Source organism: Acinonyx jubatus, chromosome B2 (assembly GCF_027475565.1).
Source record: "Acinonyx jubatus isolate Ajub_Pintada_27869175 chromosome B2, VMU_Ajub_asm_v1.0, whole genome shotgun sequence".
Classification (NCBI taxonomy): Eukaryota; Metazoa; Chordata; class Mammalia; order Carnivora; family Felidae; genus Acinonyx; species Acinonyx jubatus.
In genome coordinates this window covers 66,567,975-66,592,767 of record NC_069385.1, presented here as the reverse complement: position 1 = coordinate 66,592,767, position 24,793 = coordinate 66,567,975, and the positions used below count along the sequence as shown (strand labels likewise).

Here is a 24,793-nt window from a genome sequence, read left to right as displayed (position 1 = left end):
AAAATTTGACAGACAATATGAGGCAATTTGGGGGGGGGGGCATTGGAAAGCAGATAGTGCATGGCTATGGTCCTGAAGAAGGAAAACACTTGATTTGAGTTCCATGTTTACCCTCTCTTATAATGTACTTTGCAAACTATGGTACTAGGAAATGGAATACAAATTTTAAAGATCATCAGGTCAGCAAGGTGGAAGTGTCAGAAATCAGATTCCAGGGATTCTGATTTCTCAGAAATCTGCATAGGTTTCCTTTTGAGTTTTGACCAAATACTAAACACATATGCAGGTTATGTGAGGCCTGAGAAAGAACTGTCATTGAGAAACTAAAAATTGGATGGAGATTTCATAGGTCATGAAGTTCTAAGAGATACTAATACATCCATTAGCCAGAGTGGAGACACCTTGTTGAACATAAGACAGGGAATACAAAATGAGAAAATTACATATGTGTGTGTGTGTATAGTATATATATATATATATATATATATATATATATATATATATATATATATATATTAATTATAAACATTTAGGAAGAATGAAAATGTGACTCATAGCCAGGAAAAACAAAAAAAAATCAATAGCAACAGCCTTAGAGGTAACAAAAATCTTGTTATTAGCAAATCAAGAGCTTAAAACACCCACCACAGGTATATTCAAGGGTATAAAGAAAGTATCAATACCACAGGTTATTGAATGGTAACTCAAGGCAGAGAAGTTGAAACTGCAAAACCAAATAATCAAATAGAAATTTTAGAACTTAGAAACTTAATATCTGAAATGAAAAATTCAAGAGATGGGCTTTATTATTGATATGATACTAGAGATACAGAAATAATGAAGTTGAAAACAGTATAAACTATCTAATTTGGTCATGTTTTGTAAGTCTCTTTTATACTTCTAAATTTCCTCTCCCTTTTTCATACAATGGATTTTCCAGAGAAACAGTAATTTTTCCTATATAAAGTCCCACATTTTGGATTTAACTACCTCTTAAAGAGCCCTCTCTTCCCAGTATCTGAAATTGTTCATTTATTCTAGTGTTTCTTTTCTACTCAGTTTTAATTCTACCCCCACTATTTGGAAGTCTCTGTCAGTTTCTAAAGATTTCTGAGATATGTCTGAACCTCTAGAATAGCACCATCTGATATATGGGTATGAATCACATAAGCAGTTTTAACTTCTCTACTAGCCACATTAGAAAAAAATGAAAAGAAACAGATGAAATTAATTTTGACAATACATTTTACACAATCCTATTTATCATAAATAATTAACATTTTAATTTTAAATCAAAATAAAAGCCTGGGATAATTTATGCTCTTTTTTTTTTTTTTTTTTTTTTGTGGAGGGGCCGCTAAGTCTCCAAAACCTGGTGCGTATTTCATGTTATCAGTAAATTGGAATCCAGACTAGCTTAATAGCTATATATGGGTAGTAGCCACCATATTTGACACCTTAGCTCTTCAGAGATTAAGCTACCCCAGGACACTCTGATACTCATGCTGCCAGTGTAGTGAGGCTTGGTAAATATTTTTAACCTCCCATCCACAAATTATAGCCTATAGATACTTTTTCTTGTTTCCCGATTTTCTCAATATGCATGGGAATATCTGCTGGTGTTTACTGGACTCTGAGACTTTAGAACTATTAGTAGTCCCTTTTTCTTCTCCCAGCTACTTGTACTGCTATTAAACCCATGAGGGGTCCATGAAGGATTTGCTGTTTCATTCACGTTCAGGGCATTTGGGTAGGGTGATGGGGATAACTTGTAACTTGGTTTTGCTGAAATTGCTGCTTCTGTGTTCTCTTTGGTGTTCCAGTTGCTATTTCTGTTTCTATGTTAGGGTTTATAAAGCAAACAAAGCATCATTGTTTTGTCCCATTCAGAACCCTACCTCCTTACATTTACCTACATTTTCTACCAATATATTTATTCAACAAATCAAAACCTTTTTTTCTAAAATTACTTTCACTGTTCAATAAATTTACACTTGAAAAGTGTTTTCTGTGAATACTAGTTGGTTTCTGTTTAATTTTCTTTTATTATGTTTTATTGGTTTCTTTGTTCGTCCCCCCTTTTTTTCAGTTTTCAATTGTATCTTTCTCTTTCTTCCTTATGCTGTACCATTTTGAGAAAGTAATCTCTATATATTTCCTTCAAAAATTTTTTTGGAAACAAACCAAAATCTTATTTGGCTTTATTTCTCCTTAGTTTTGAACGCCACTTTTGTTGGACATTTAGTTACTAATTTGTAAAGTTTTCCTTGATGACTTTAAACATATTGTTCTATTGTTTCCTGGCAGAGTTGTTGATGAAATGTCTGGTATTTGTTCTTTTGTAAGGAACTAGAATTCTGTCTATGGAATCGTTTAGGAATTTAATGTTATTCTTGGGACTCTGAAACTTCACCAAAATGTCCTGGCTATGATACTCACTTGTTTAGTACTAGATACGCCATTTTGTTCTGAAATATTCAATTTTAAGAAGTAGTTTTTTTTTGTTTAATTTTCTTTTTTTTGAACGTTTATTTATTTTTGGGACAGAGAGAGACAGAGCATGAACGGGGGAGGGGCAGAGAGAGAGGGAGACACAGAATAGGAAACAGGCTCCAGGCTCTGAGCCATCAGCCCAGAGCCTGACGCGGGGCTCGAACTCACGGACCGCGAGATCGTGACCTGGCTGAAGTCGGACGCTTAACCGACTGCTTCACCCAGGCGCCCCAAGAAGTAGTTTTTTATTGTGTATCTGATTTCTTCCTGTTTTTCTTACTTCTATAACTACATTTGATTGATTTTAGAATGCCTGTATCTTATTCTGTATCTCCATGTCTCCTTGCTTCTCTAATTCTTTCCATTTCTTTTCTTTTTCTTTTAAAATGTGCTTTAATTTGGGCTAAGCTAGAGAAAGCACCAACTAATAGTTACAGAAGGTTACAAGGAATTTTACAGAGTTGAGTGTGAAAAGATAAGTTGTATTGAATTTTAGCTGTTTTTTGTTTGTTTGTTTTTGTTTTCTTCTGGACATCCCAAAAGGAGGAGCCAAGAGAAAGAAAAAACAATTTTAAAAAGAATAATTAACCAACAAAATGGAAAGATAAAGCAGGAGAGTAACCAGATAGTTGTTTTTCTAAAAAAAAAAAAAAAGAGAGAGAGAGAGAAAGAAAGAGGAAAGGAAGAAAGAAAGAAAGAAAGAAAGAAAGAGGAAAGAAAGAAAGAAAGAAAGAAAGAGAAAGAAAGAAAGAGAAAGAAAGGAAGAAAGAGAAAGAAAGAAAGAGAAAGAAAGAAAGAGAAAGAAAGAAAGAGAAAGAAAGAAAGAAAGAAAGAAAGAAAGAAAGAAAGAAAGAAAGAAGGAAATGGTAGATCTGAGATGTCCTGGCTTCCAGATGAACTGGGCAACAATGGGAGAAGGGTTATCAAGGAGAATGCCAAAATAAGTCTTCCCAAAGGAGCAAATAAATTATATTAAATATGTTATACTTTAAAATATGTCTTCTTCAATAATTCAGTGCTTTTTTCTGATTTTGAGTTTTTTAATAGTCTTTTTTAACTGCAATAAATAATTTACCAAAGATAAATTTTGTGCTTTTATTATGTAATTTTCCTCGTTATTTTCTCTATCAGTACAATTAAAAGCCTTATAACATATGCAAATTTATTTACCAAAAAACTGAACCAGCATAATTTAAACATCCTTGTTTTTCAAAATTCCTTCTAAACAGTTTTCAAAATCTTCAAAGATTGTTTATTTTTTTCTCTCTTCTTCAAGGCTTTTGTATGTGTGTGTTTGTGTTGTTTAGTTGTTTTAGGATGAAAGTCCCCAGGTCTCCCTTGCCTGGAAAATCTCTGGAAGGTGATGAAACGGAAAGGGTTGAGGGTTTGCAGAGAGAGGATGATCTGATAGTGCATCCAGATCTCAGTGCAAGGCAGGCAAGAGCTGGTGGAGGGCCTTTACTGCCTGGGGCACAGCCTCCACCAGTGGTGGGCACCCAGGAGCCTGCAAGTCTGGGTGACGCTGGCCTGGCTCTGGGGGTCAATGGCTTCCGAGACCATGCAGGGAGAAGGGATTCGCCCTGAGACTCAACTCTGCAAAAGTACAGCACTACAACTTCTGGGATTGTAGCAGTAATGCTAACATCTATAGGGTTTTTTTTTTCCTTTAATTTTTTAAAAATCTGCATTCTCCTAATTTTTCCTCTATTTTATAGGTATTTTAAATGCTTTTTTAAAAATTCTGTATACTTATTAGGATTTTAAGAGGGGAAAGAGAAGCATTTACAAACTTTTCACAATTATCTTGCTTCTGTCAGTCCCTTTTTTCACCTCCTTGTTTTTTCACACTTCATGGTTAATGTGTTTTAATATTTTTGTTACTATCTCCAAACACCCACCCATTTGTTCATCTTAATGGCTCCATCCAGACATATGATACATAAAACTGTAGGAAAGCGTCATACACTTGAACAAGGATAATGAAGGCACCTCTCAAAGTATAAAAGAACTATTATTTTACTAATTTAAAAGCACTGAAGCATTTTCCCCTTTTTGGTTTTTTTGTGGTTTTTAAACTTCATTTTTCATTACATTTTTCATACAATCATGCTAAGCTGTCTCAAGAACACCCACGCTTCGGGAAGGAGGTTCTCCTCCATGACCCCTCTGGTTGACATCGAGCTACACATCTGCAATAAAAAGTTTGGTCCTTTGGTCCCCAAATAGCTAAAGGAATAATAGAGATGCTCATTGGCGTCTTCTTAGCTGTCCCCTGGGAACCATCCCGGCCACACAGCTTGCCCTAGCCTGCCCCAGCCTGCCCCAGCTTGCCCTAGAGCCCTCAGGCTAGAAAAGCTCTGGGGATCAGTAAGCTGCATTTCTTCCTGATTCTCAGCCCTTCAGCATCCCCATCTGGTCTCAAGTTATTTTGTTGGGAAGATGCCATTTTTTGTGCTTCCCCCCCCCCATTTTTCTTCATTGTCTTCTTCTTTACGTCATATATATTTTCCCCCAAGCACGTGCCCTCTGATTCTCACAGATACTATACTTTCCTTAACGAAATATTACAGTTCACTGAGTGTGTCTGGAGTCCTCAGCTTGCTTGATACTGGCTGATACGGCAAAAGTTCTCATTTTCAAAAAAATTTTTTTTTCAACGTTTATTTATATTTGGGACAGAGAGAGACAGAGCATGAACGGGGGAGGGGCAGAGAGAGAGGGAGACACAGAATCGGAAACAGGCTCCAGGCTCTGGGCCATCCGCCCAGAGCCCGACGCGGGGCTCGAACTCACGGACCGCGAGATCGTGACCTGGCTGAAGTCGGACGCTTAACCGACTGCGCCACCCAGGCGCCCCAAAAGTTCTCATTTTCAAATAGAGAGAGAGAGGTTTGTTTTTTAATGTAGCCCATTAAGCATCCTGCCCTGCACGTGTCCTGGTCTTCCCCCCGGGGTGAGGGGAGAGACCTGTAGGTGCACCGGAAGGGCGATTGGCGTTTCTGGGTCGCTTCTGCTGCACTTTGAGCCTCTCATGCCCCGCCCCTCCCCGGAAGACGTTCAAGGCCTGGCTGACGGTCTGCACGCTGGCTGGGAGGTTGGAGCTCACAGAGCCTTCTCTCCGTTGCTGGGGGATCAATGGAAGTTACTGAGGAAAGGCCTGTCTTACCTGACCATACTTGGCACAATAGGCCGTGGGACCTGAATACTTTTGATTCCAGTAGCCTGCTGCAGGGAGCCTGTGGTGGTGGGCCTCTGTGCTGGGTAGGGGGGCAGGGATACCAGTAGGAAACAGTTTCCACGGTAGCTTGCCCACTGGCCTGTTGGGGAGGCCTGTGAAGCCGGTCACCCCAGTAGGGGATGGGGTGCTAGGCACGCACAGCTGGTGAAGTGATGCCCGGAGAGGTGCTGCCGCCTGAAGCTGGGGTTACGGTGAGGCCGCCAGGACGTTCATCTTGAGGGCCACCATCTGTTGCATCTGAGCAGCAGTGAAGGCAGCCCTGGGGTTCAGGTGGCCATCCGACATAAATGACGCCATCAGTGCCTCTCGCTACTGTATCAGTGCTGGTGTGTGGGTGCTGGGAGCCCCAAATGGGATGGCCATGGGATTGAACATGCCCACCTGGCCAGTTATCTGCTGCATTTTTAGCATCATGTACTCTTGTCAGTGTGGCAAGATTGACCACCAGACTGGATGAGGCTCCTGGAATAGTCTAGCTCTTTATTTCATTTTTTTTTTTTATGTGTTTTGTTTTTTAATTTTTTTTTTCAACGTTTTCTTATTTTTGGGACAGAGAGAGACAGAGCATGAATGGGGGAGGGGCAGAGAGGGAGACATAGAAACGGAAACAGGCTCCAGGCTCTGAGCCATCAGCCCAGAGCCTGACATGGGGCTCGAACTCACAGACCGCGAGATCGTAACCTGGCTGAAGTCGGACGCTTAACCGACTGCGCCACCCAGGCGCCCCTTTTTTTATGTGTTTTTAACACTAAGAAAATTCTCTGGGACCTTCCTCCATTTGATTGATTTGATCTCTGGTACTGGCCATTTTTCTCTTCTGCCTGTTAGTTAAAATAATTTTAATTTTACCTTGCCAAATTTATTTGCAGCTTATAGGAAATCAAATTCTTTTTTATAAGAGAAATATTATCCTAACCACTCTGATGAAATTATTTATACTTACATAAAGTCTTTGTCTTTCTTATTAATTCTGTCACTTCAGCTGTTAATTCTTTAGTTTGTTAATTTTGGAACTTAATGTTCTAATTTTTTTCTGAACCTTATTCTTTTCTCCAGATTTTCAAAAAGATGGTCTTTGAGGAATTGCCTTCCGCCCCTATTCACACTTTCTGTGTTTCTCTGTGTATTTTAAGGAGAGGGGAATGGTATTTCTTAGAGTTCCTGGCCAGCTTGTTTCAGGCTGGGCTCTACCAGTGGTTGGAGGAGGAGAAGGCGGGTTGATATCAGCATTAATACAGCAGTAGCTAACACCAATTCAAGAGCAAGCCTCTTTTCCACAGTAGTCAGAGTCGGCTCCTTGTCTTCCTTGGTGGTCTTGTTAATCCCACCTGGAACTTTTTGCGGGGTTCATACTTTACCTTGGGTGGTTCCTTCCCCATGTTGCCTATCAATGGTGGGGCCGTTTATCAAGGTCTAGGTACAGCTCTGCTACCTCTCCTTTCATTGTGGGTTCCAGGAAATAAGCCCCTCCCTTTTGTGCCTCAGACCTGCAGATCATAGCTCTTTCCTGTAGTTACTAACATCTGAGTGACCTCACTATTTCCCTTTTGCTCTCATAGGCCTTCCAATACCCATGTAACCAATTCTCTGTATTAAATTTTCTGTGAAATACCTTAAATGGTTTCTGTTTTCCTTATTGGCCTTTGAATATGTTCTTCTTATTTGTCTTTGGAAACTTATTATATAGAGTTGCCAGATAAAATAGAAGATACAATATTTAGTATATACTTATAGTGGGAAATTAGTCATTGCCTATCTGAAATGTAAATTGAACTGAATGTCCTAAATATTTATTTCTTAATTCTGACAGCACTATGATTATATTCTTTACCAAACTGCTCCTTTGGTTATGGTACATTATGGTTTGGAATATGCCACTGAGAGAGATGTGCTGTTGCTGGTCTTCTGTAGGAGGTTTCTCACCTTGAGGGATGTATCCACCTGAAGCATCGTTATCCCTATCCAGTTCTACTGCCAGCACTCACTGCCTTAGACTAGGAACAAGTGAAGATGCTGCTGCAAAACAGCACACTTTGGGTTTAGGGAGCCATACTGTGTTGGAATTCATCATATGAAGTCATTAATGTTAACTGACAGTTTTCTTAAAATAATCCATGTGGGTTTGTCTTGAGTAATTTTTTATTTGAAGATTTATAGTCTATTTTTCTTCCATTCAATTGAGCTAAATGTGTGCTTCTGTTTATTGGATAATTCCTATGTGAAAATATTAAAACATTTAACTTACTGATCTCTAAATAAAGTAGGTCACATATGCCTGCTACCTTTTCCTGTAATGCTGTTGAAGGTAACTACTTAAATTTCCATTTTTCTTTTTAATTAAGGGAAACAAATGAAAGATAAACACACAGCTTGTGATTAATGTGGGACCTTGAATTTAATCAGTCATGAAAGGAATTTTTGGACTTCATGTGCAAGACCTAACAGATATAATGGCACATCTACTCAGAATCAGGAAGCAGATTTAAATAGGCAATTAGTATTTTCTATCTCAGTTCCCATTTTGATTGTCTTCCCTATTACTCTGGATTTCAAAAGATTTCATTCATGATATGCCAACATTTGGTTAAATCCTTTCCTTACTCCATGGATTAAACTTCCTTGGAGTCAGTTTAAACTAAATACCTGATTCTGCTAAAACAAGGTTACATATCATTACATTTTTATAATACCTTTATATGTGTTTTCTACATGTGGCAAGATATACGAATAGTCAGGATACTTTGGTAGTACAAGTTAAAGTTATAGGAACAGTTTATTTTGATACAGAGAAGGAAAGATGGAAAACATCTTTGTAAATATGAGATCAAGTCCATTAAAAATAACTTTAAATGAATGAAGAAAAATGAGAGTCTGGTTTTTATTAATTCTTTTTTTCATAACTTATAGAAAAATCTAAGAGAATAATTCATCCACTGTCCTATTTATACTCATGTTCAAAGGGAGTTATTGTCCAACTTAAATTAGTGAACGTATAAAATCAACGTACAGAAATCAGTTGCATTTCTATACACCAGTGATGAAGCAACAGAGAGAGAAATCAAGGAATTGATCCCATTTATAATTGCAACCAAACCATAAAATACCTAGGAATAAACCTAACCAAAGAGGTGAAAAATCTGCATGCTGAAAACTATTATGAAAGATTATGAAAGAAATTAAAGAAGACACAAATAAATGGAAAAAAACATTCCATGCTCAAGCATTGGAAGAACAAATATTGTTAAAATGTTGATACAGAACAACTTACACATTCAATGCAAGCCAGTCAAAATAACACTAGCATTGTTCACAGAGCTATAACAAACAATACAAAAATGTGTATGGAACCACAAAAGACCCCAGATAGCTGAAGCAATGTTGAAAAAGAAAAAAATTAAAAAAAGGTGGAGGCATCACAATTCCAGACTTCAAGCTGTATTATACAAAGCTGTAATCATCAAGACAGTATGGTACTGGCACAAAAACACACACATAGATCAGTGAAACAGAATAGAGAACCCAGAATTGGACCCACAAACGTTTGGCCAACTAATCTTTGACAAAGCAGGAAAGAATATCCAGTGGAAAAATGACAGTCTCTTCCACAAATGGTATTGGGAAAACTAGACGGCAAGTGCGGAAGAATGAAACTGGACCACTTTCTTACACCATACACAAAAATAAATTCAAAATGGATGAAAGACCTCAATGTTGAGACAGGAAACCATCAAAACCCTAGAGAAAAAAACATGCAGCAACCTCTTTGACCTCTGCCACAGCAACTTCTTACTAGACATATCCTGAGAGGCAAAGGAAACAAAAGCAAAAATGAACTATTGGGACCTCATCAAGATAAAAACCTTCTGCACAATGAAAGAAATCATCACCAAAACTAAAAGGCAACCAGCAGAATGGAAGAAGATATTTTCAAATGACATATTGCATAAAGGGTTGGTATTTAAAATCTATAAATAACTTATCAAATTCAACACCCAGAAAACAAATAATCCTGTGATGAAATGGGCAAAAGACATGAACAGACAGTCTTCTCCAAAGAAGACATCCAGATGGCAAACCGACACATGAAAAAATGATCAACGTCACTCATCATCAGGGAAATACAAATCAAAACCACAATGAGATACCACCTCACACCTGTCAGAATAGCTAACATTAACAACTCAGGAAACAACAGATGTTGGCAAGGATGCAGAGAAAGGGGAACACTTTTGAACTGTTGGTGTGAATGCAAACTGGTGCAGCCAGTCCAGAAAACAGTATGGAGGTTCCTCAAAAAATTCAAAATAAAGCTACCCTATGACCCAGCAATTGTACTACTAGGTATTTATCCATAGGATACAAAAATGCTGATTGGAAGGGGCACTTGCACCCCAATGTTTATAGCAGCACTATTGACAATAGCCAAAGTATGGAAAGAGCCCAAATGTCCATCGACAGATGAATGGATAAAGAAAATATGGTGTATGTATATACAATGGAATATTACTCAGAGATTGAAAAGAATGAAATCTTGCCATTTACAACAACATGGATGGAACTAGAATGGATTATGCTAAGTGAAATAGATCAGTCAGAGAAAGACAAATATCATGATTTTACTCATATGTGGAATTTAAGAAACAAAACAGTTGAACATAGTGGAAGGGAAGGAACAATAAGATAAAAACAGAGGGACCATAAGAGACTTAAATACAGAGAACAAACTTAGGGTTGCTGGAGGGGTGTTGGGTAGGGAATGCACTAAACAGGTGATGGACATTAAGGAGGGCACTTTTTGGGATGAGCACTGGGTGTTATATGTAAGTGATGAATCACTAAATTCTGCTCCTGAAACCATTATTGCACTATATATTAACTAACTTGGATTTAAATTAAAAAAAAGTGAATGTATAGGAAACTAAATTATAAAAGAATGAATGCTAAACAATGAATGTTAACTACAGTTTATTGAACAAACTATATGTCTGATTTCTGTTCTATACAATCTATTACATGTTATCTGCTATATTTTGTATCTAATTATTTCTAACAAATAAATTTATTTTATTTCTTGTTTACAGAGACATGGATGACTAAGACTCTATGAACAAAACCAAAAAAAAAAATGTTCAAAGATGATAAATAATTCTGATACCTTTTCAGAAAGCATACTCTAAAACGGAAACAAATGTGTAGGATAAGCATCCGAGGAAAGAAAGAAAGAATAGGCAAGAGGAAAAGTTAGACTGAAATACAGTCTTAAAGGGATCTGCTGAAGCCAAATAAATAACAGAGTCTGGGAGATCTCCTCAGAAGCATTCTATATTTGATGGTGAGGGGGCTGGGCCTACATAATCATGTATCCACCAGTGATATGCATTGAAGGAGCAAGACCAGGAGTGAAATGATCCTCCCTGGCTGAGGACAATTTTCTAAGATGGCTAATAGCTGGAAGCACTTACACCAGCAAGGACTATATCTTTCAGTCCTGAAGGAAGTTCTGAACAGCAAATCACAGACAGCATCCACTAAAATGTCATAAAGGCCTTATCTGGCAAACCAACAAACATTGTGGTTACCAATTGGATAGACAATGGTGATCAAATGGAGTGAGTGACAGAAATAGGATAACTGAGGGGCACCTGGCTGGTTCAGTCAAAGGGGCATGTGACTCTTGATCACAAGTCATGAGTTGGAGCCCCATGTTGGGTGTAGAGATTACTTAAAAATAAATAAATAAACTTAAAAAAAAGAATAAAAGAAGAAAAATTGAAATTTCATCATGAATGAGGTAGAGAGAAAACAAAAGCATGAGAAAAGCTGTTACACTTCTGAAAACCTAGTATATTCTACTGCATTCTGGTTGAACTCATAATGACTGGAGCGGGGGACATGGTTAAAGTTATATAACTCTATTTATGAGGTAAGTTATTGGAATTATTAATTAGGACATTTTATAGAAGTTAAAAAAAAACTTCAATGTGCGCTTGGGTGGCTCAGTTGGCTAAGCATCCTACTTAGGCTCAGGTCATGATCTCACATTTCATGAGTCTGAGCCTCGCATTGGGCTCTACATTGACAATGCTGAGTCTGCCTGGGATTCTCTCTCTCTCTCTCTCTGTCCCTCCCCCAATTGCTCTCTAAATTAATTAATTAATTAATTAATTAAAAAAAAACTTAATGAAGTCAAATTCTTTGCACCTCTGATCTGTAGTTATGGGATTAGACCAATAAGAAAGCCAAACAAATAGACTTGAATAAGAATATCCATATACTAAATGTTTGATAGTGTCTAGCAGGTTCACGAATTACTTGTTGTGATAAGTCTTTCTGAAGATATAGGAGATAATTACGCAGGGGCTCTGTCTTTGAAAAGTTCCAACATACACACCTAGTTTTAAGGTCAGTGTTCACTTAGCCCTCCATGTGGACACTGATATTTCCCTTTCAAACACTGAAAATATATAAACCTTTATATTTAACTAGATTTCATTGTAGATCTATTTGGTCTCTTATCCTCGTCCTCCTCTAGGAAAGAACAGAACACACAAAGCATGTTGCCTAAAATTAGCCTATATTTCTCTGAACCTCACTAGAGAACTATCTTGTTATTTTATAGGTCGACCCTTCAAATAGTAAGATTTTTTTGAAACATCAAAAGTTCAATTGCTGAGCTAGGTCCAAACAATTCTGATACTAATAGAATTAAAATTAAATTATTGTCATATACAACTATTTCTTCTAAGTTAAAAAATATCCATTTGGAAATATAGTTCACTCGTTTAATTATCTTACATAAATGAGATACAGGAATTAAGGTTACACAGTAAATTAATTGAAGAAAGAAGACCAGAATGCAATTTGGTGGATATACATAAGCAGTGTGTAATAGATGTTCAATAAATGTTAAAAAAGTATGTTCCTCAGTCATAAGCTATAACGTGTTTCCATTAAGCAATGTGGAGTAGGCTAATATGGAACATTTTTCTCACCTTATACCTCAAACATGTCATCTGTAACTTAGAAGAGAGAATAGTTTTATTATTGATGGGTAGAAAATAAAAATTTAATTAGATATTTCAAAACATAATATGAATTTAGAATAGATGTGGTTTATAAAATAATATACTTTATTATCAACTGTATATTTTCTAGGGTTTACAGATTTTTCCAGGACAGTTAAGTAGCCTGAACTAGTAATGTACCCCATTTACAAATAAAATACTTTTCCAAAATCTGTTTTTAAGGTATTCTTTGGGACTATCTTTACTTATTTGAAGATCAGTCAGAGGCATAAACTATTGATGGTTCCTATATTCACATTTTAGAAAGAGAGATGGGGCCTACAGCAATCACACAGAGTTACTAGCTAAATAAAAAAGAGTCTTTTGCAGTTCTATGTTGGACTGTTAACCAATAAGGTGAGGGCTACGATACCCTCTGTGTTTTGCTCTTTGGTTAATACAGTTAGGTATAGCACAGAAACATCAAACCCTATGCTAATTCTCTTCAAAGTGTACCTTTACAGTATATGTGATATTGCAATAAGTCCCTAGAAAAGGCTAAAGGAAGAAATTTCATATATATATGAAGTTATATATTTGGCTTTTGGAACATTAATAAAGGTCTCATTTTAGGGCACCTGGGTGGCTTAGTCAGTTAAGCGTCCACTTCAGCTTAGGTCATGGCCTCACAGTTCGTGGATTAGAGCCCTGCATCAGGCTCTGTGCTGACAGCTCAGAGCCTGGAGCCTGCTTCAGATTCTGTGTCTCCCTTTCTTTCTCCCCTTCCCCCACTCATGCTCTGTGTCTCTCTCTCTCTCTCAAAAATAAATAAACATTAAAAAAATAAAGGTCTCATTTCTTATAAAATAGTGCACAATGTAACAAATCCATCAAATGATTTGTATGTTTACTAATTACCTTTAAAAAAACTACAGAAATTTAAAAATTTCTAATAAAGAGCAAGTATAAATACATTAATAAGAAACAGAAAAGGCCATCATTATTCTATGAATAAATTTAAGATGGCTTTATTTTTATATCACTTATGGTATGCTAATACTGTGAGTGTATTTATCTAGGTTTGAATAAAATACAATTATTTACTTTTCTTAAAGAGTATCACTGTAAAAGAGAATAAACATTACACACATGTTGCTAGCCATACAGAGGGATCCTCACTTTTAGCTTTACAGGAAGGGAATATTAAAATTCTAAATTTTGGAATAAATTTTCTCTAGTGTAATTTGATATTGAAGAATAAGTTAATATATCTTTCTTGAGTTTGTTTATAGGGGGTTTGTAATGTCTATTGATAAACTGACTTTGCAAACATTCAAGCTTGCCAATTTGGCTTTCTCTTACTTTTTGGGCTCCTGTACAAGATTATTTAGTAATTTTTGTTTTAGTTTGTTTTTTAAATCTAGAACAATTTCGTTTTCCCTTCCAACAGTACCTAAGTCCATGGGCCAGAGTATTTTCAATGTTGTTGTTACGTGAGATTGAGACAAAAATAATTTCTCATACTTTTTGGTCCTGTGATTGTTAATGAATTCTAATTTCCAAAGGCCTTTGATGGTCTATCCTATTAAAAAAAAAAAAAAAAAAAAGGAAAGAAAGGAAAAAGCCCTGTTAGAGTTATGTTTAAGGAAGCATCACAGCAGGGCTGAGTTAAAACAGTGAGATCTGATTGTCCATTTACTGTCCTAGGGAGCAAAGTACACTTAATTGATCTTTTCTTTAGTTTCCTCATATGTAAGTGGTACAACTTCTTGTCTGAAAAAGATGCTGTAAGAATTAATGAGAAATTCCATTTAAGACACTTAGCTCTATGTCTGACAACTGGTAGGCATTTAAAAATGCTTGTTGTATTACTGTTGTCATTGCTCTGTTAAAAATATTCCTGACAATAGTTCAATTCCTCTCATGAAAAAAGTAAATGACCAGGAAAAACTTCTGAATACAGATCTGAAAAGAAGATGCAAAAATTGACCCAATGTATTTTCATATGGCACAATGTATTTTATACTTGACACCAATGCGAGTGCAAGCATTCTAATTACCAAGTCCATTGTACCCTTTCACATTTCAAAAGTAAAAGCTTATAGACAATTACAGATTAGCTGATAATCCTTTAAAATGAAACTTTGGCTCTTTTGCCTTCTCAGTCTCCATTATAGATTGTTTAGAGGATTGGATGAAGCCATGAGGATAAACAAATTATAGAAAATCTATATTAATATACAAATTCCTATAGTAAAACCTGAGTGATTATCAAACTGTTTAGACAATTTTCATGAGTTATCACTGGGCACAAAAAATGTGCTAGTTCTATCAGAATTCTTTTAGGTGGCAGACTGTCACCTTTTTAGGTGATCTCTTTTCAGGGAAAAAAAATGCAACCAAAAGATTTGAGCATTGGGCGTTTCTCAGAAAGGCCTTCTGAATCTCTTGCCTTCTGTTTTCTCTAAACACATGAAAGAACTTAAAAAGTACATAGTGACTTAAAGGATCACATTACAAGGCAATAAATTAAATATTTATATTTCTCTTCTTAAAATGCATGCCTTGGTCCTAACACACGTAACACGTGCGCGCGTGCACGCACACACACACACACACACACACACACACACACACACCGAAAAGCCAAGATAAATTTTCTGTCTGAATTAAACTCTGTAAGAGAGGAATCTTAAGAACAGTATGTCTGGAGTTGTATAACTAGGTCCCTTATTTTTTGTTGAGAAAAGCTTATTATAGATCATCGGAGGTTTGGGTCCTAGATCAGAATACTGGTAAATATGAGAGACACTAACAATTTATCTGAAGAGGTAACACAAGGAATCTTATTTTAATCACTAGCAAGCAGTATCAGCTATTCTTTGAGTAATAACTTCTCCCCAGATTTCACATGTAAAATCAAATTTCATTTTCATCCTTAACTGTACTTCTATCTCCTATCTATGCTAAAGAGTGCTTTCTGCTCTGTAATTTTTGGTCATATTGGCTTCAATCACCATACAATTTTGTCTGCAATATTCGCTCTGAATCTTTTATTCTATTGCAAATTAAACTTAGATTTCATGAACATCATAGTATGCATTTTCCTCTTCAAAGCACCTGTGAGCTCACATGTGCACATATACCCATGTGTGGTTCTATGTGTGTGTGTGTGCGTGTGTGTTCACTGTAGCAGTGTCAGTTTAAAAGCATGATTTCTTGAAAACAATGCACATGCACAAAGCCCAGGCAAAAAATAGGGAGGAAGAAAAAGATGATGCATTGATTAATGGTATAAAAGTCTTTAAAACATGGCTTCCTCACTGACAGAAATAAGGAAGTGGCAAAGTCAGTTTTTAAATGAAGTTGAGGCATTTGATACTATGGGTGTTGAGGTTGAATTGACTAAGATATTGGCAACGAAATAGTGTTTCCCCTCTTAGTTCCCTTTATTTCTAGGTTTGATCAACTTGGCATTTCTTTATGCATCTACACAATATAGATTCTATGCTCACAGAATAATAGACAGATACTCTTTAATAAACAATTTGAGTGAATAATTTTGACAGACTGTCATAATACAAGATACTGTCCTACATTATGGTAAACATTTGGCTGCTACACACAATTGTTAGCGTTTTCTATTTATTAGAGTTCTCTATTTAAAAAAGTACCACCTCTTTTCTATAAACTTATTTAAAACCCAGTCATTACTACATAATGAAAAATAACCTCTTCTGGTGATTTAGTAAAGTGGAAATGAGCCACTTTGCATTCGCAGTGGATATGGATGATTTCTTACAGTATTTTATACTATTATGTATACTATCCCTTTACCTGGAAATGCACCATTTAGCCAGTCACTCCAATACTTTGTGCATTTTAGTTTATTAATGGTACAGATATTTTTGGTTTATCCTAGAGACCTGCTTTACACGCTTCCACTTTGCTCTGTTCCCCTGAAAGCTGATCTTTATGAATTGCATCAAATGAATTTCCTTGCTCTCTGACCTCTAATTGGTTTGGCCAATGGAACTACTAGTGAACTACTAATAGTCAATGGAACTATTAGTGGTTGATTAGAAAGACAAGACATATATAAAGCTACATCCTTCACTGCCTGGTTGTAAGCTGATCATGGTGGAGACCTTAATTCAAAGGCTCAGCAGACCTCTCCTGTAGTTGTAGGTGTGACAGAGTTCTGGTATCAGCTTTCCACTTGAACCTCACCAACATGGGGGGGGGTAACGGCTTTCTGCTAAAACCATCCCTTGTTGGTTTTTCTTAACCCTGCCAATACCTTTGTAAAACAAAACAAAACAAAACAAAACAAAGCAAAACAAAACATCTTAGTATCAATCTCTCTTGAATCACCCCTTTTGAACGTGCCATGTGTTTCCTACCAGGAGCTTGAATGATAACCACACTGAGTTAATTATATTTCTCTCTAAAACTTTTGCTCCAAGTCCCCTTTTTACAAAAACTTGAAGACTGATTTTAGAGCACCTGCGTTTTATATTTCAGATTCTCAGGTGTGGGCTTCCTATTGGAGGTGTCAAAAATGAAGTATTTTCTACATGATTTCAGGTTACTGCAGAAACAGGAGGAACAATGGATATGAAACAGCAATTTTAAGATTGAAAAATGAGGTTAGAAAAAAATACATTTTGATAATTTCTGTATAACTTAAAAGATAAAAACATTTAATGCTATTATTCTTATCATTATTTAATGTGGCCTTACATAGAAGTTTTTAAAGGACTGTGACCCTCATGTTCTTGTGAACCTAGTTTTCCATTCCAGTGAAAAATTTCCCATGTTTCTTCCCCTTACCCTTTAATATTTTGCCATAACACTAAATGAAGCTTGAATTATAGAGTGACTTCACAGATGTGGATCATTTTCTTGTCCAAAGTCATTTAAAAATCTCTGGGCCAGAAATCCTTAATTAATTAAGAAGACAAAAAAATGTAGGTCAACCTATATATAGATGGACAATATATATAAGTAAGAAGTCATGGAAAAGATTTGGTTTTCTCATAAAGTTCATGAAAACAAATGCCAAATATATCAGCTAAAAATAAAAATAAATAAATGACAGCTGAAGGGGGATTTAGAATTCACAATAGTCAATTTAAAATAAAATATATTGCTTTGGGCTTCTTGTTATACCTAAGGCCAAAATCAATAGTTATTATTATTATTTGTCCACAACTAAGTCTAATAATCATATAATAAATGAAATCATTGCATGGTTTTTTGAATTCAACCATTTACAGAGTTCTACCATAGGAAATTGAAGTAACTAATCAAACTCAAACCAATGCAAACCAGTAATTTCATCTGCAGATGCATACAAAAATAAAGAACATGTAGCAACGTAGCCTGATTCTTGCTTAAGCTGATGTCAGCCAATACTGAATTTTCATTCATAAGCTATACAAGTGATTTAAGTGCTACCCTAAATCCCATTTATTTTTATTTTGAGGCTTTAATAATGACCTGAACAAAATGTGCAGAAAAGACAGACATTCCAACTTTGTGTAGCCAATTTGAATAACCCTAAGAAAAGCTGTCAGTGTTTGAAAAAGAGTTGAAGCGTTAAGGAGGAAATGTCTGAAATGGAGTTTCGATGTGAAGAGTGAAATGAATTTAAAGAAAGTGTACAATTGTTTTTTGTGAACTTAGTCTCTACATAAAAACTAGCATCTGAAGAATAAATCTACTAAGTATTATATTGCCAACTATGTCTATTAATATAAAGTGGGAAAACAAGTGAAACATTTGCAGGTTTCATGAGAAGTAAATATATGCTTTCAGGAGTGAAAGACATTAACATCTTATGGTTTGTTTGTTTGTTTGTTTCTAATAATATCTGTCAATCAAAAACTTATGAATAAAAGAAGAAAAAAAAAAGCCTGCAATGCCAAACAGATTAGACACAGAGAGCTAAGAAAAGGAAGATGGATAGAATTGTTCATGGGGCAGATAATCTTTCCCCTTTCTTGCTAAGAATAAGCAGAGCTGCATTTGTGGAAACTTAACTAAGCAGAAACCTGCAGTGTCTGCTCAGTGCTGCTGACCTGCCAGCTGGAAAGAGCACTGAGTTTAAAGGGTTTAAGCTCTCAAAGAAGCCAAGACTTGGCTGATCATCTTGAGCTCAGCATATTGTGAGGCATATGAACACTCTCTTCAAAACTGGCAGGGAAAAAGGAAGGAAAATTGAAAATCTAAACACAGTAGCCAGTTAAAATTCAGACAATTGCAAGGATTGTGTTTTCTCTGAAGCATTTGCTTATACTCTATGCTACTGAATAAAGAAATAAATGGATTTACTTTTGGGAGGGAGAAGAGCAGTACAACTTTAGATTCCCGCACTAGTCTTTGGGGCACTGAAAATAAAAAGTCAAAAAGAGAGAGAGCATATACATATTCTACTATGAAATAAAGGAATTTGTATTGTTTTTCTTCATGTGATCTCTTTTCATTCACGGTCCCTAGAAATTTGGTTGTATCATTTATTAACGTGTTTTATTGTGAATTTTGACAAAAAATAAATAAATTTAAATGCATTTAACATAATATTCACCTTTCTAATGAATAAACTTCAAAGGCATACTTTTCAAAATGAACATGTGCAATAACTCAAAAGTAATACTGGCATATTCATTATCCTTACTTCATTAAAAGTAAAAAAATGGCTTTGCTCAAATAGAGTTAAAGATATTAATTTCTACTCTATTTTTGTTTCTAGTCTAACATTTCTGGGTTTCCTGTATATGAGAGAAAACATAATGCCCCTCACTCCTGGGAATGTAAAAATATGTTGCCAACAACATCTCAAACTGACATAGTTTGGATTTATTGCATGGATATAAAAACAATACTAAAGACAGTCAAAGTTCAACACTCCTGGGTCCTTTGTAGGCCAAGGGCCTGAAGGACAGATGCTGCCTACATATCTGCCATCAGCATTTCTCCTGACGCCACCCAGAATCACTGAGCTACAGGTTGAGAACTGAATATTTCTTGGTCACATTACTGACAAACTTTTCAAAAGTATATGGATGAAGCATCCACTGAAGTTATGACAAACAGTCTTTTGCATTATATTTACATGCCCATTTCTAGGCTGAAACTGAAGTCCAGTTTCAGTGCAGAAAATGAGAAACACATGAGAGTAAAATAAATGTATCATCCAAGATTCAACTCTGAATGATTTCAAACATACATATGAATATTAAGAAACTTTTATATACATATTTTTGGATTTACAACTAAGCAAGACTTGTTTTTAGCTTAATCTCTTTAAACCACCCTTTCAGCTTTGGATTAAATCTAATTATGTGTTCAAAATATAATTATTGTTCTGGAAGTCAAAGGAGGATTCAATATTCTACAAAATTTCTACCATGTGTAGTTACATTAACTACATCAGTAGGGCAGAAAAAAAGAAATATTTTAAAAAGCAATTCAGACATTCTTTATGTTAAATTCAACAGAAAAGGAAGGGTAGAACTTTTTGATTACTTCTAATCAATAAATCATATATTATTTTCAAACGGCTCTTTTGTTTGAGAAATATATCCTTTTCTAGGAAATGGGTTATCTCTCTGATATGCTCTTGCTCAAAGTCTTTTCAGTTGAGTTGTTTTCATTGTGCCAAATCGAAGTTTTTATAAAGTGTTTATGGGTGTCAAAGTTCTTTAATAGGTCAGTTGGACTGTTCACTCTCCAAGCAGTAGTAAGTAGGCAACAACATTTCTGTCAGTGTTAAAAGTTGATCTGCCAGGTTTTAATGCATGGCTCAAGCAGGAGAGGCAGTTTGGTGGGAAAGCAAGCTGTCCAGTACTTGACAAGATTTGGTTTGTCAACAGTATGGCTGAAGGTGTTTGACATGATACATTCTTTCTCCATCATACTTCAAGCTCTATGTCAGAATGTATATCCTCACCTGGAGTCAATCTGCTGAATTCTTTTTACCTTTTCACAGGAAAAGGAAAACTATGATTAAGGAATACCAATAAAGGATATTAGAGAGTTTTTACACATCGATTTTCAGTAAGACTGTGACCAGAGATAATGAGTGTTTCTTTACATCCAGCAGTAAATTCCCTCATCCAGTCAAATGAAGAAAAAAAAATCTATCATAAAAAAAAGTAAATATTGTAAGAAATGTACTTCACCAAACTAAGGAAAAGTTGCAGACACTGTGCAGGGGCAGGGATTTCTCTGCAGTCTGAAATGGCTGTCTTACTTGGCTGTAAATCTCCCTCACACAATGCCTGGGGTCTTGCTTGCAGGGATGTAATGAAGTTACACTGCCTGAATGAAAATTTTAAAAACAAATTAGGGCATAGGACCTTGCCAGCTATCCAAGATTTGTGGTACTGCTTATCAGTAGCCGGTGTGGGGTGATTCACCGTGAGAACACCAAATCTCTTTGTCCCAGGCTGCCATGTTTCACTCCAGTGTCAATATATCAGGGGAAATGAATGCTAAGCTATAACAGTCATACTTAGTGTCAGGCATGTTTGTAACACATGCATAGAGAAATTTACAGCTGGGAAAAACTATGACACATCCCCTAGTGACTTGCTTTATAGAGTTCTTGCTTCTGACTGATTCAGCAGTAGCAAACCTCATGGTGACCTCACTGATCTGAAGAGTGTTTTCTACATGGCTGTATATATTAAGTTACTCTTAAACCAGGATATAGAATCATCCGATGGTATCTGTTTAAAATAAAAAATCCTCATAATTCAAATTTTATCTTAAAAAATTATGTAGTAAGTACTCATGAACTAAAACTTTACTAATTTGAACTTTGTGATATCTCAGGCCAAGAATAATACTCTTTCCTATTATCTCTAAATAAATATGATACAATATTTTGTATAAATTAAATGTTAGATTAACATTACAAATTTTTGGATTTGTTTTATATGATTTTGTGGAAATAATTACTCTTTCTAGGTACTGGAGGCAATTTAGAGATAAATTAACATAATTATCATAAATTAACAGCTAACTTTAAAGAATTTTTATTAATATGTCTAAATTCTTGGCTAGCTTAGCTAAACTTAATTGATATAAAGCTTATTTTCTTATTTGGGGAACATGTATCAGAGTTACAAGACTGGACACTTCAGCCAACTCTTCTGTCCTATATACCTAAGCCACTTTTTTACACACATAAGAACTTTGCACACCCATGAATGCTGAAAAAGGAGATTACAGGATTTTAAAAATACAATTAGAAATGTTTTATAACTGGTGAAAGAAAAAAAGAGGGGTGGTATCCAAATAATGAAATCGATGTTAAAGCCAAACAAGGTCTCATGTGTAGTAAAAGAAAGTGATCATAAGCACTTAGAAAAGCAAAGCACATTCAATCAATGTAGCAATTAACCGTTATTTGCCAAAATGGAAAAACCTGGAGTGTCTGGGTGGCTCAGTCCGGTAAGCCTCTGATTCTTTTCAGGTTCTTCTCACAGTTCCTGAGATCAAGCCGTGTGTTGGGCTCTGCATTGACACCACAGAGCCTGCTTGGGATTTTTCTCTCCCTTTTTCTCTCCCTCCCCTGCTTATGTGTGCATGCATTCTCTCTATTTAAATAAATAAATAAATAAATAAATAAATAAATAAATAAATACATAAATAAATAAAATGACAAACTTGATCCTTGATTCTGCTCAGATACAGCATTCGTGTAGCAGGTCTAAAACTGAACTGTCCCAAGCTGTCTACTCATGTAATCTTCAGATGCATTTTCCAGTACAGTAACAGAGTTTTCTGAATATTAACATCTGGAGAAATGACAGCATCACTCACTTGCCTCAAATAGAAGCTGAAAGGAGATCAAATTAGAAGCCTTCTTCTTGAACATTCCTGTGGCCCATATATGTTTAAAGCCACTCTGAAAATTTCCACTCACCTTTTCTCAGGTTTGTATTCCATTTTACAATTACACAGGGAAATGCATGTAGTAAATATGAATATGAATCCAGGTTAAGAATTACTTTCATCAGTTGTCATAAGCAGTTCCAGTTTTAGTTAATCATTTCTGATATTTGTGTAAAATGTACTTTTTCCATTCTATTGGACTGAGGATAGATGGTCTAGACATGCTCTGCCAGCATGCATACAGATTTCCCTCTCTCTATGGAAAGACCAAACCACTTTTTAAAAACACATTTTTTAAGATTGCCATACAATGCTAATCTATTACTAGACACATCTGGCTCGTAATTTTGTTTTTATTTTTAGTGGCAAAAATAAAATATCATAATCAAGAAGTTGACCAAAGCAATTAATGTCCCACTATCTAAAATCATTTTTCTGCCTTATTTCTCTTGTCACTGGCATTCAGAAACAAAGTCATAATGCTACCCTTTGCTCTTCCTTCTCCTTCTCATCAGCTAATCAATGATTCCTCTGTATCTTTGTCTCTCCTCAACCCCATTTCCAACTTTCACTATGATTATCTCTAAATAAAAGCCTCACTTTTGAGTTACTACCGTAACCTCATTTTTGTGTTTATTGACTTCACTTTCTTTATAGGTCACTCTGTACAACTGGCTATTTAAGCTTCCTAAAATAGCATAAAATTAGCCTGCTCAAAATTTCGGATAATCCCTCATTGGATGAGTGTTCAGGGCATGTCCACAATTTTTTGTCATCTAATCATGTCATTTAACTGCATCCTACAAGTTTAATTGGTAGTACTTTCAGTGTTCTCTAATTTCCACTTTGATTGCTCCTTTTACCCAATGGAGCAAAAGGAATTTCTAGATGCTGACTATGTTTTATTTCTTGATCAGGGTGGTGGTTATATGGTCTGTACTCATTTGAAATTCATCTATATGTACAGAGATGTATTTATGCTGCATACTTTTCTGTACGGAGTTACCCTTCAATTAAAAAAAAAAGTTCATTTGAAAACCAAACTAATTTTTTTCTTATTATTTGAGAGAGAGAGCAAGCAGGGGAGAGGGGCAGAGGGAGAGAGAGAGAGAGAGAGAGAGAGAGAGAGAGAGAATCTCAAGCAGCCCCCAACATGGGGCTCAATCCCACAACCTTGGGATCATGACCTGAGCTGAAATCAAGGTCCGATATTCAACCAACTGAGCCACCCAGCACCCCCTAAATTGTTAAGAAACAGAAATGCTTCAACCTGGGTTGAAGTTAGAATGCAAAGTGGGGTTCCAGGCAACCATAATGTTACACAAAGTGGAACACCTCCTGAGAATGGATCCAAATAATGGAAACTAGAGTTGAAAAGTTTAAGGAAGGCAACATTTACATAGACCTACAAAATATATTACTTTATTTTTAGATACAAAGTACAGGATTGTATGCTAGAAGATAAGAATAACAAATGTAAAAGTCTAACAGTATATACCTAGAATTTGCTAAAACATTTAATAAGCATTTTCTTGTGTAATATTAGGTAGTTACAAGAGTACTTCTTAATTTTCAAATGTATTACTGCTTTCTAGTTATCTTTTTCTGAATGATTTTGACTTAATGCCATCATGATCAGAGAACCTACTATGTATATGATCTATCCCTACAAGCTGTTTGAAGTTTATTTGCTTTGTGGAGCGAGTATATGGTTACTTTTTATAAATGCACCAGGAACAATTGAAACAAATGTGTTGTCTTCGGTGTTATATACATAAAGGCCAAGTATGCTCTAAGGTTAGGTGTTATGGTGTTCGAATCCCTATATCCTTCATAATATTTTTTTTTTCCTGTGTGCCAATCCATAGTTTAAGAGGTGTATTGATTTGCAGTTTTAGACTCCATTTGACTATTTTCTATAGTCTCTAGGTTTCTGTCAACATTTATTGTCCTTATAACTCTTAAGTATGCACTATTCTTTTAATTTTTTTTTTCAACGTTTATTTATTTTTGGGACAGAGAGAGACAGCATGAACGGGGGAGGGGCAGAGAGAGAGGGAGACACAGAATCGGAAACAGGCTCCAGGCTCTGAGCCATCAGCCCAGAGCCTGACGCGGGGCTCGAACTCACGGACCGCGAGATCGTGACCTG

General features: G+C 35.8%; 1 pseudogene; it reads right to left on the bottom strand.

The window, feature by feature from the left end:
• Window positions 1-5,404: 5,404 nt before the first annotated feature.
• LOC106980073 (CUGBP Elav-like family member 4) lies at window positions 5,405-7,681 on the bottom strand (annotated as a pseudogene).
• Between the last annotated feature and the right edge of the window lie 17,112 nt (window positions 7,682-24,793).